Genomic DNA, 11960 nt, shown 5'->3' with positions numbered 1-11960 from the left:
ATGCCCCTCTGCCATGTACATTGGCCAAACCGGACAGTCCCTCCGCAAAAGAATAAATGGACACAAATCGGACATCAGGAATGGTAACATACAAAAGCCAGTAAGTGAACACTTCAATCTCCCTGGTCATGCTATTACAGATTTAAAAGTCACTATCATTGAACAAAAAAACTTCAGAAACAGACTTCAAAGAGAAACAGCAGAACTAAAATTCATTTGCAAATTTAACACCATTAATCTGGGCTTGAATAGGGACTGGGAGTGGCTGGCTCATTACAGAAGCAGCTTTTCCTCTCCTGGAATTGACACCTCCTCATCTATTATTGGGAGTGGACTACATCCACCCTGATTGAATTGGCCCTGTCAACACTGGTTCTCCACTTGTGAAGTAACTCCCTGCTCTCCATGTGTCAGTATATAATGCCTGCATCTGTAACTTTCACTCTATACATCCGAAGAAGTGAGGTTTTTACCCACGAAAGCTTATGCCCAAATAAATCTGTTAGTCTTTAAGGTGCCACCAGACTCCTTGTTGTTTTAACAAACATTAATTTATCAAATTTCTTATTCATGTATCAGGTTTCTTACTGGCTCCTTTAGAGTGCTAACCAGAGATCCAGGGGGCATTTGTGTGTGTGACTTGTATTGGAAATTAGTAGCACAGAAAAAAAATTGTAAATTAAAGTGTGCTTATAGTCAGAAAAGTGACATCTTGTTTTCCACATTAGCTGCTCCGTTTCCTGGGCCTTAGCTGGCAAAAATAACTTTGTACTGTTTTCACTCGTTTAAAATCAATATAGCTGCAGAAGGGCAGCTTTAAGTTCTAGAAAAACCTGTCACTAAATTTGGTATTTTATTATTGAGGATGGCGAATGACGATTAGGTATGGATTAGAAAGAACACACACTGATTTTCTGGTACTCAACGGAATTGCAGATTTTGAACTTGCCAAAGTTTAGAGATGTTTGGAGCTGAGGGTTAGCTTCAGCGCATTACAGAAATAAAGGCCATCTACAAAACTGAGATAGACTCATAGAATCAGATTCTTAAACTCCCGTATTCCACCTCCACTAAAGCTTGGGGTGTTTTGAGCCATGGCGTTGATTCAGATCCAGCTCTAGTACAAATGTACAGCGGTGGAAACAGGGCTGAGGAATATGTACAGGAAGTCGAAAGGAAACAGAACAGAGCTGAAGAGAACAGTGTACGGTTCTACTATCAGAGCCTCCCAAAATTCAGTGCTTAACGGTCTTCTTTCCTCCCCACCATTAGTTATTACACATCACCGTCTGTGCCGTTTGCCAGACTTTTGGCAAAATGTTATAACCAGTTCTACTTGTGATGGGCAAACTTCTAAAGAGTCAGTTCAGAGAAGAAAACCCTCCCCTCAAATTTGTATGTTCACACACATTATTCTAACATCTTAGCTAAGGATTAGTGCCTCAATTCAGCTGGGTAGCTAAGCACATGCCTAACTTTAAGCACATGAGTAGTCCCATTGAAATCCATGGCACTACTCACATGCTTAAAGATAGTCATGTACATAAATACCATGCTGAATCGGAGACCAGGGCAGGATGGCTCTTGGTGGACAGGGTTGATTGTTATTGTTCCTCTGAGCAAGATCAATAGGCACACCTATCTCCAACTACCTAGCCCTGGCTATTGCTGGCAGCACACATGCTCTCTGGCTTGTGGGGTATCCTCATTCCCTGTACAATAGACACTTCCTAGACAAGCGCACATGCATTCCCTGTCACATTTTACCCATTCTGCTGCCAGTGCCTTCTACTGAGTCGTGCATGGTAGGACATTCATTTCCCTCATATCAAACGCAAAACCTTCCTGCATCCTGTTCCAACTTGTCCACGAGGCAGGATGCGGGTCTTAGTTCCTTGCTATTGTCAGAGAGGAAAGAGCAAGGGCAGAACTGTCACCTTGTGCAGGTGATGGCTTGAGAATGACAAGTCCCTACAGCTAGAAAAGGCAGACAATAGACACATCTGTCTTATGTTGTTTCATAGTGGCTGACAATGAAGAATGAGTAACGGGTTACTGATGATGGTCCCTAGTGGAAATCTACAAAAGAGATGCGTGATTAAGAGTGTGGGCCAGCATTCCAGGCTGGCATTAAAATCAGAGGGACAAGGAAGTGCATGACTGTTCACAGTAGTACACAGAGATGCAGGAGCAATGCCCGACCATGTACAAGATAATTAAACCCTTTGTGCATGAAAAGGAGGGGTTCCAGCCATCCCTTTTCCTGCTGGAAGATATAAATGGCAAGTTTAACACAGAAGGAGGCAGGGATCAGCAGCAGGGTGGGTCGGAACAGCATCAGATCAGACCAGCTACACACTCATTCTAAGTACCACTGTACAGAAAAAGAGAGAGAACTAAAAGAGGAGAAAACAGTCTCCTTCCACCCAGCTGTTCTGAGAAGTAGTGGGCCAACCTCAGACGCAGAATGAGTGGGTACAGGCTCCTTTGACTTTACGGGACCTGTACCCATGTATCCCAGGTCTGAGTTTGGCTCAATAAATACAAATTCATTGATTTGATTTCTCTACACCCTAATGAGAAACAAACCTTGCCGCACTATGATTGCTTACAAACAGGTAACATACAGTCTGATCTGTGGGTACCTGGGTAGGGGTAATTCTGGGACAAGTACATACTATCTCTGTGCAGAGAGGCCCATATGTACGGGTGCTTGTTAGACCCAAGTACAGTTCTCGGGGCAGTTATATAGCTCTTCCTGCTCTGTGACAGAGAGGCTGACGTCCATACTGATGAGACAGATTAACTTTCAGAAAAGTTTTCCTATGTTTTCTATCATCAGTCCAATTCCATTGTAACTGACCATCATATCCTCCCCAGATCTAGCAGTCTTTCTGAGAAGGCAGCCAAGACACAGAGGATGCATTTTTAGACTAGAGAAATGAGACTATATTGCAGCAGCTCCCAGCAATGGTGCAGCTACACCAGTGCTAAGCCACTAGTGTAGACACAGCTCAGGTGCCTACCACAAAAAACACCTCAGAGTCCCTCTCTATACCAGAGCTCGCGTCTTCTCTCCCCCTTGTGAAGCTGCACCATTGCTGGCAATTGCTGTAATGTTTCACAATGCAGACAATGCCGTAGTAGCAATAGCTGCAAATGTTGGCCAAATGCTTTACTTCTGATACTTTAACGTCAAGTATCTTTCTCCCAGCATAGCTGAAGAGCGGCAGCATTGCTCACATGGCCTGTGCAATTTCCTTTGTAGTTCTCTGACTCCTGATATTTTTCTCAGAGGATCTTTGTTTATTCTCAGTTTCCACTGGCCTGTCGGTAAGGGTCGGTTAATATTGCATAAGATGTACTAGTAGGTGGTGTGCTGGGCTCTGCTGACTTGCTGTGGGGTGTAGTTGGAAAAGGAGAAAGTCAGCATACAAGAAATACCCATGTCTGAACATCATCAATTAAAGACTGCTTATGGTTATATGCCTCATTTTGTGGCGCTGTTTACTATTAGCCCAGAAACGATAGTTCTTGAAGTGAGAGACTAACAGTGTAGCTGTCTTGATTTTCTCAGCAGCTGCTAGTTTTCTGTCAGTGGTCAAATGGCCAAGCAGGGTTATGACATACGGCAGGGCCTGGCTGAGTTCTGGATTTTCCACTCATTTTCTCATTTAGTTTTTAACAGATGGAGGAATGGAAAAACTTGGCATAGGAGTGCTTTCTGAGTTCTCTGGTGCCAGTCATAAAGGGCTTGAAGACCCATAAGAACTACTTCAGCAATGGAGAACAGTGTATGATATTGGCCTGATGTCACTGTGCAAGAGGGGTAGAATGATTGCTATTTTCTGATCAATGATGCAAGAATGAAGGTCATGTAATAGGAAGAATTTGGTGCAGGTTTTGAAAATAGTTGATTTTTGCAATTTGAGGTATTTGGATTGGACGCAAATCATCCAGTATGTGTCTGTTCTCTGATTGGAATTGGAAGTCTGATGTGAATACTGACAACAATGAATTTGAAACTTGGATATTCTGCAACATTGGCTGTTTTGGTGAAGCTTTCTGCCCATAAAATCATACACTAGAACATTCACGGAAAGTTAATGCCAAAGGCACATGGATGCAGTTGAAGTGAATTTGTTTAAAATGAAAATGAAAATCAGTGAATAACTTTTTTTCAGTATTTGCCAACTCTAGTTATTACAATTTTCTGTAATAAAGAGCTGCATATAAGACACTATTCAGTAATCCAGCTATTTCAGATGTTTTTGAAAGGTATTGAAAGTAATGTTGAACAACCATTTTACTTAGTATTGCATAGAGATGTGTCACTAGCAGTTCTGAAAAATAAAACTAATTTCATATCGACCTGAAATTTTTTCAAAATGTTCAGCAAATCAAAAAAAAAAAAAAGGTTTGGGTTGAACAAAACATTTTTTCACCCAGAATGAAATATTTCATTTTGAGCTTTTTCTTAATTTTTGTTTTAAATTAAATAAAATTGAAAGACATTTTGAAACATAAAAGTTGTTTTAAACCAAAAAATCAAAATGTTTCATTTAGAAAATGTCAAAATGAAACATTTTGATTTTTTTCAGATTTTTTATTTTTACCAATGCAATTTGGCAAAATGGACATGAAATCATTGAATGTTTTGGCTGACACAAATCTGCAATTTTGGGTGAGAAAATGTCCAAAATTTTTTACCCAGCTCTAGCATTGCATGTGCTACTTCTAGTGCCTCGGCTTAGTAGCATTGGTAACGACACAGAGTGCTGCTATCAGGTTCTGAAAGAGGATTGTACATAAGAACTTCTACTCTCTCAGATTAAAACAATTATTTGGAGGCATGTACATAGATCAGTGGTAAAATGTATGAGCTTTCCCTTTGCTTCTGGAAATGTGCTGTTTTGCTCAATAAATATAAGGCATGGAAATAGGGGAGAAGAATATTCACCTTAGGAAGAAATAGCTGGGCTCAATCCATATGCTATACCAGCCCTTTGAAGCTAATATCTTATACAATGGAATGTACCTGCAGATGAAGGACAAGAATTTCTATTACTTTCCAACAGAGATGGGCTGGAGATATAAAATATAGCTCTAGATTTGAGCTCTTCAGTTGTGGGATGATGAATTTGGGAAGACTTGGTGAACGTTTAACTTTCTTCTGAAAAGTAAATAGCTGTGATCTATGCAGAATGGACTTACCCTAGTCTATTCAAGCTTCTTCTCAATGGAATGGCAGGTGTCTGTGACCTAATCATAATAGCACTCTGTATTTGATGTCAGTGGCATGTGAGGAGGAGCAGCTGCTGTGGACCTGTGAGGAGTATGGTGCAAAGCAAACAGAATGCCTTCCTGCCTACATGCCTCCTTTTCAGTACAAACTATGCAGTGCTGCTATTCATCAATAGGTATAGCGCAGCATATACCTTCTAAAGAAGCAGAGCTTTGTGAGTATAATTTGGATGTCAATGGTGAAGATTGTTCATTTTCTCTGTAGTGCCCAAACTGTCCGTTTTTAATTCTGAACTTGTATGCCTTTTAAGGGAATGCAGATGACAATGAACGAGTCTGATTAAAGTGCCTTAAAGTACAACTGGACAAAACTTTTTTCAAATTTTCAAAGTTTTAAAGAAAAATGTAAATGTTTGCTTTTTCAAAATTGGGACATTGCTACCATTTTTTGACCAGCTCTATGTCGAGTGTTTCATTTGAGGTGAGGACAGAGATGCATGTTTTGATTCTGAGAACACAGATGATGGTCTTGTTGATATAGAGAGAATTTAAGGCAAGCTCAAGATGTTTGTACAAGTTAAAAGAGTTTTTGGAGTCAGATATTTTGAATCACTGTTGTAGTTGTTGCCTTTTCCTTTTGCTCAGGGATGTGCTGACGTAGGCATATTCCTACAATCCTCATCCTCAGTATTGCCAACTTTTATGATTTAGTGCGAGTTTTGTGGTTTTGCTGTTTTTCTTGAAGCCCCAGCTCCTGGACTCAGTGAATTACATGGGAATCTCAGATTTCAGGTTTTTAAAGTAAGTTTCTAGTGCTCATGGTTGCAGAGAAAACCTTGAAAATGTGAACCTTATAGGCTCAAAAAAAAAAAAAAAAAGACAAATAAAAAGAAGCCCAATGTTGTTTTTTAAAAATCTCTTGTTTGGCAATACCACATCCTCATTGTCCAGAGGGTGTCTCACACTAGTCTCTTCTTCCTCTTCATCACTGTTACTAATGGTATGGCTACACTACGGAGACTATACCGCTTAGCAAGCTATACCAGCATAATCCCAGTATAGATGCAGCATACACTGACAGGACGGTTTTCCTGTCAGCGTAGGAACACCACCTCTGAGAATGAAGTTAGCTGCATCAACAGAAAAATGCTTCCATTGACACAGCTGCATCTACACTGGTGTCAGCACAGCCATCTCAGTCGGGGTGTGTTATTTTCACACACCTGACCAATGTAGCGATGTCGACTAACTTTCACATGTAGACCAAGCCTAAATATGTTGGGCTTTTCCTTTTGCCTATACTGCTGCAGAATATATGTGAAATTGCAGAAGGATCCGCTACTCTCTCAGTTAGGGGGTGAGAGAAGAAAAAAAAGGCGTAACACAGCCAGAGCTTTTGTTTTTAACTGATCCTGTTACATTTCTTGTCCGATAACTTCTTCCCAATCTGCTACAGATTGCAATGGTTTATGCTCCTAGACTGCAGGTTTTACAGGTGGCAAGAAACTTCTGCCTTTCACTATCCTCAGTGGAGACCAAGGGAGATTTTCATTTAGTGTTCTTGTTCTCTTGAGAATGAAAATCACTAGAATCTGACAGTGACATCTTCCTAGACTGGGAGGAATAAGAGTTTGTGAATTCTGCTGTTGAATCACGTGATGATGATTTACCAGTGCAGATGTATTTACCAATATTATCTAACTAGCTTATGTAAGAGTCTTTCCTTTGATTTGCCTCAAAGTTCACTGGCTTTTCCCAGAAAAATAAAGCTAACAAGCCACAATGAGCTGTGATTTATAGTTTGTTGTTATTATTATAGTAGTAGAACCAAGGGGCCTCAATCAGGATTAGAGCCTGCTTGTTCTAGGAGCTACAAACCTATGTAAGAACTTAGGGTCCAACTGATTGTTGCCCTGCACTTTGTGCAGTCACACCAATGGAAAGTGGTTGCAAAATGTTACCACTCTGATTGAGTAGTGTTTTACATCCATTTTGCATTCATCTTGCACTAGTGTAAATGACTGTCTATGGTGCAGACCAAGACTGATCCAAATAGACAGGACAGACAAAGTGTGAGGGACAGGAATGCAATGGATAAGCAGAATGACCAGACTGGGGGGTGGTTAGTAAATGCCATGCTAGTTACATTTTTTGTGGGGATAAAGGGGGTTTGACGCTGGCAGACCCGGTGCCAGTTCATGCCAAGGCCCCAGGCCTCACTGAACACTGACAAATGCACAGCTGGAAACCAGTCTGTCTCACCTGTATGTAAGTATTGCTAAGATTGATATTAGAGTTGTAAGAATGTGTTTGGTGTTTAGACCTTAGGAGTAGCTTGTAGGATGCTGCATGTATTAGTCTCACTTATCAGTAGCCCATGTTATAAAACAATAGCAAATGTTTTCATTTGATTGTCACTATGTAACTCATCAAACAGGAAAGAAGCTTTCTATAATGCAAATGCTGGCTTCCTACGGAAGACGTTAGGTCCTGCCCAAAGAGACGGCCTTTGAAATCAAATGAGCCACTGTGAGACATCAAGGGAATATCTACACGGCAATGTAAGCCCAGGGTTAGTGGGACATGAATCAGCTGACCTGTGTTAAGGAACCCTGGGCTTGAGCATCTACGTTGTATTTTAACCCTATATTAAGACTTTTCTAGCCCTTGCTCGAACCTAGGGCTCTGGTGTCTATTGCAGACCCTAGTCAAAGTAACCATATCTCAGAGTTCCTAGTGCCCCCCTGTGAAATATGGCCACTCTAGCCTTAGGACCATGGTGCGCTGTGGGAAAATTTTACTGCCCATCCTGCATGTTACCAGGAAGCAGCTCACTTTGCAAAAGGCTTGATCAGTTTGCTCTCCATTGCAAACCCAGGAGGCTCTCAGATAGTGTGCTTGCAATTCGGTGATCAGAAGTTAATGGGTTAATGCTGACCCGAGCTGCTACCATTTGCAAAAGGGGGGGTGGCTTCCATTTTCAATAGAGTAGATTACAGATTGTTGGGATAGAGAGGACTAAGGAAATTGTCCCATGGAATTGTGGGATATTTCTGGCTGACTTCTGGGACCTGAATCAAGCAGGGCTATGTCTACATTGTAGAGCAATAGGACTTGGACTCTGGGTCCTGGCGTAACTCAAGCTCAGACTTTCCAGAACAGCAGGGTCCTGGGACTGAAGGTCCGAGCCCTGGGTTGGCACAATTGCAGTGTAGATGCAAGGGGGGTTAGGCTTCAGTCCAGGTTTAAGCACGGGCTTATGTTGCAGTGTAGACATACCCCAGAAGAACAAAGACTTTGTTAATTGCACTCTTCATCCCCTCCAGGAAGAAGAAACCTGGGCATGAACTCATTCCATCAGCTTGGGCTCTGGGGGAGAAGGGGATAAAAATTCCTGACAAGGAGAAACTTGATTCTTTTTGCTGCTTGGACTCTGAAGGGGCAAGAATCACCAAGGATAAGCACGCCCCCCCCCCAGCTGTTTTGCCTGGGTTAGCCCTAAAGACATATGGAGTTTGCTTATTATAGAAGTTTCTATCCTCTTTGGTAACCTAAGAGTGTAACCCATTTGTGTGAGTTTATCTGCTTTAATCTTATAAATAACTCTTTTATTTCTTTTTCCTACTTAATAAAGCTTTAGTTAGTTTGTTACAGCAGTGGATCTCAAGCTTTCCAGACTACTGTACCCCTTTGAGGAGGCTGATTTGCCTTGCGTACTCCCAAGTTTCACCTCACTTAAAAACTACTTGCTTACAAAATCAGACATAACATACAAAAGTGTCACAGCACATGATTACTGAAAAAATTGCTTACTTTCTCCGTTTTGCCATATAATTATAAAATAAATCAATTGGAATATAAATGCTGTACTTACATTTAAGTGTATACTATATAGAGCAGTATAAACAAGTCATTGTCTGTATGAAATTTTAGTTTGTATTGACTTCGCTAGTGCTTTTTATGTAGCCTGTTGTAAAACAAGGCAAATATCTAGATGAGTTGATGTGCCCCCTGGAAGACCTCTGCATACCCCTGGTTGAAAACCACTCGTGTTACAGGATTGGCTACAAGTGTTGCCTTTGGTTTCAAATCTGAGTACAATTGATCTGAGGTAAGTGATGGGTCCTTTGGGACTGGGAGTAACCTGAATATTATTGTGATTACTGATACAAGGGACCATATATCACACAGGCAGGCTTACCTGTACTGGTAAGATAGACTGGAGTATCCAAGGGGATTTGTTACTTGGTTAGTGAAATCTAATTATAGAATATATAACCAATTTGGGGTTTGCCCCTTATTTCCTGACAGGCTGCCCTCAAGTTGGCAGCCACATTCATGAGCCACCCAGGACAGCATGACCAGGGGTGTTTCATGTTTTTAGTTATGTCATATAAGATCCTCTGTGTGCACCTGGCAGTATGCATGCCCCCAGGAGAACTGGGTGAAATTTTTCAGACTGAACTTTTTTTTTGCTGAAAAATGCAGATGTGAGTTGACCAAAATATTTTTTGAATTTGCAGAATAGCTTCAATAGAAAAGCGCCCTCTAATATGCTGGAAAAATGAAATAATATTTTTTGACATTTTTGAAACACATTTCAGTTTTTTCAATCTGAAATAACTTTTCAGTGAGAATTTTACCTCAATACCATTAAAAAAAAACCCCATTCCTCTAAAACAAAATGTTTAGTTTTTGGTGGAATGAATGTTTTATTTGACACAAAACCATTTTTTTTCAACTTTTTTGGTTAATTAAAAATTAATTTTCATTCTAGGTTGACCCTGAAGAAACCAAAAAATCAATTATTTGCACTTTTCTGAAAGTGAGCAGCAGCTCTGTGTGACTTTCAACACTGCAGCTGTTGGATTTCTCTGGTTCCCTAATAGAATACAAAAAAGGCCAATGCATTTTGCTGGTTAGCTGGGAAGGGAATAAAGGCAGTTGCACCATATCTGTGTGAGACTGTAAGTGACAGCTTCTTTAACACTGTCACTGACACCAAAATTGTTAACCACCTGCCTCAGAACATTACAGCACAAATAACACTGGTTGTCTTGGGGAGCCGCTGTGATGTTTTTCACTTCTGTTGGCTTCTGCCCCTTATGGAAGCTGTTCGGACAGACTAATCTCTCAGGGGTGAAAGAGAATTTTGAACAAAATCCTGTTTGTAATTGGGGCTGTGTTTGCTCTTTTTTAGGCTAAATAATTAGACCATCAGTAACCCCATCTCCTTTCCTCTCCCAAAAAACATTTAATCACAAAGACCAGCTCCCAGCTCCCAACCTCCCTTTTCCATTCGCAGCAATTTACAGGTTGCAAAGAAAACATAAATGAAAATGATGCTTGAAATGAGGGTCACAGGGTTTTAAGCACCTCATTATTTCGGCTGGGTTGCTATTTTGTTTTGAACTGTGGTATTTTGGTGTCCTGATGCCAGGAAGTGCAGAAATGCTCAACATTAAAAAATATGACTTAGCTCTTACATAGCATGTTTCATTATCCAAGAGCTTTTCAGACATTAACTAATTATTCCCCCTACTGTCCCTGTGAGGTAGGTAGATAAAAGTTACCATGATGATTATTGGGCCCCACTTTATAGATAGGGAAGTGGAGGCAGAAAGTGAGGGCCTATTCCAACACAATGCTGTGCACCATAGACGCCAACTCTGTGGGTGCTCCAGGGCTGGAGAACCCCTGGGGAAGAAAATAGTGGGTGCTGAGCACCCACTGGCAGCCTTGCCGATCAGCTCCCCCCACAGCACCTCCCACTCGCCAGTGGGCCCTGCCTATCAGCTCCCCCTCCTCCCTGCCAACGCCTCCTGCCTGCCACGATCAGCTGTTCAGCGGCATGCAGGAGGCACTGGGGGGAGGGGGAAGAGCAGGGGCAAGAAGAGGTGGGGCAGGGGTGAAAGAAGGGTGGGAAGAGGCAGAGCGGGGGTGGGAGCAGGGCCTGGGGTGGAGCGGGGCTCGAGCAATCCCTGGGGAAATCCCAAAGTCGGCACCTCTGCTGTGCACTCTCAATTCCTGGCATCAAGCAACATTCTGGCTTACGCTCTAAGGGTATGTGTACCCAATAAAGAAAAACCCATGTCTGGCCTGTGCTGACTGACTATGCTCTGGGACCCTCCCACCTCGCAGGATCCTAGAGCCCAGGCTCCAGACGAAGCTTGAAAGTCTACATAGAAATGGACTACATAGTCTACACAGCATCAGCCCAGCAGAGGGAGGGCATGTCTACACAGCAAAGAAAAACCCATGGCTGGCCTGTGCCAGCCAATGTGGACTCACGGGGCTGGCACAGGCCAGCGGTGAGTGTAGACATGCCCTCTGCAGGCCTTGCATCAGGACTTTAGAGTTTGTGTAGACTACAGTTTGTGGCCTTGTCTACATAAGAAAGTTGCACTCTAAAGGTATGAGTTTTTTAAACTGATTAAGTTAAACTAGTCCAAAAGGCTATATAGACAAGCCGTTTAATCCAGGCTCTTTTTTTTTTAGTTTAGTTTAAAAAGGATTAGAAATCAATTTAAACTAAACCACTGTTACTGAAATAAGAGTCTCCACAAAAGAGTTTGTACTTGGCTGTCTAAACTGTTTAAAAACAGTTTTAAACCAGTACAAATTTCTCATGTAGAGATTGAAAACGCTGGTGGAGACACAAACTACTAATCTCTCTGTCCTGGAACAAACACTGTGGTGTGTCTAGACTAGCATTT

Source organism: Terrapene carolina, unplaced genomic scaffold (genome assembly GCF_002925995.2).
Source record: "Terrapene carolina triunguis isolate 2854851 unplaced genomic scaffold, T_m_triunguis-2.0 Scaffold30, whole genome shotgun sequence".
Classification (NCBI taxonomy): Eukaryota; Metazoa; Chordata; order Testudines; family Emydidae; genus Terrapene; species Terrapene triunguis.
The sequence above is the reverse complement of the archived record's forward strand: the minus strand, read 5'-3'. Positions refer to the sequence as shown.